This window comes from Tupaia chinensis, unplaced genomic scaffold (assembly GCF_000334495.1).
Source record: "Tupaia chinensis unplaced genomic scaffold, TupChi_1.0 Scaffold139757_1, whole genome shotgun sequence".
Taxonomy (NCBI): Eukaryota; Metazoa; Chordata; class Mammalia; order Scandentia; family Tupaiidae; genus Tupaia; species Tupaia belangeri.
The window spans coordinates 2032061-2032906 of record NW_006199637.1 but is presented as its reverse complement, the minus strand read 5'-3'; the positions used below and the strand labels follow the sequence as shown (position 1 = coordinate 2032906).

General features: G+C 55.1%; 1 protein-coding gene across 3 annotated transcripts in view; it reads left to right on the top strand.

The window, feature by feature from the left end:
* The window catches only part of NRBP1 (nuclear receptor binding protein 1), a 13383-nt gene that overhangs the window by 448 nt on the left and 12089 nt on the right, over window positions 1-846 (top strand). Inside the window, exon 1 of one of the 3 annotated variants that reach the window (XM_027765813.1) lies at window positions 86-155. The exons of the other annotated variants lie outside the window; for them this stretch is intronic. The gene's annotated coding sequence lies outside the window, so the exon portion shown is untranslated. Of the gene's footprint in view, window positions 1-85; window positions 156-846 lie in introns of those variants that run through there. 3 annotated transcript variants of the gene reach the window in all.

Here is an 846-nt window from a genome sequence, read left to right as displayed (position 1 = left end):
GGCTGCGCGGGGGCGTGGCCTGCGCCCTGACGGCGCCACCCGCCGGCCTTTGATGAGGTGGCCGCCGCGGGCTCCGCCGCCCCGCCAGGCAGGCCTTGAGGGCGCCCGCGCGGGCCCGGCCCCTTTCCAGACACTACGCTGGGCGACCTGTTAGAGTGAGGAATTGGGAGGGTCTTCGTCCTCTGAGCTTGCTTCAGCCCCTGCTGGACTGTCCTGCGGGTCTCAGAAGCCCTCTTTGGTCGGCTCAGAGGGAGGACTGCTAAGAGGCCCGTGGCCTGCGAGCTGTAGGGGAGGAGTCCGCCTGCAGAGCGTTGCAGTCCAGTAAATGATCTGGGAGAAAACTTGGCAGGACGACATGCATTGCTCCGAAGTGGACGTACTGCGCCTTTCGGGGTGGCTGGAGAGGGCGAGCAGATTAGATTCCCTTTAAGGGGTTGTATGGGTTTTTCCATATGTGATCGCTTTTAAACCTCATCACAACCCTGGCCCAAACTGTGCGGCAAAAGTTTCCTCATCAATAGGAATGCTGGAGGATCTTGGGCACTGCCCGCATGTTGCTGACTCGGAAAAGGTTGGGGAGGGAGAGGATCAGCACAGTCATATCTCTATGACTGGTGAAGGTTTGGCGTTTCCTGTGGTGCCTACTGAGAATTTGTATCTGTGTCCTGGATCCAGAAGTTTCTTTGGGGTTCATTGACTGTAGGCTTCCTGTATTAGAATTCCACTGGTATTTCCTATTGTAATCTATCTGGTATTTTATTTAACTATTCAGATTCTAGGTGCAGTCTGTATAGCTGCTCTCGGAAGTAACCGGTAGGGATTTTCTTACTGTTTCCTTAGTTACTT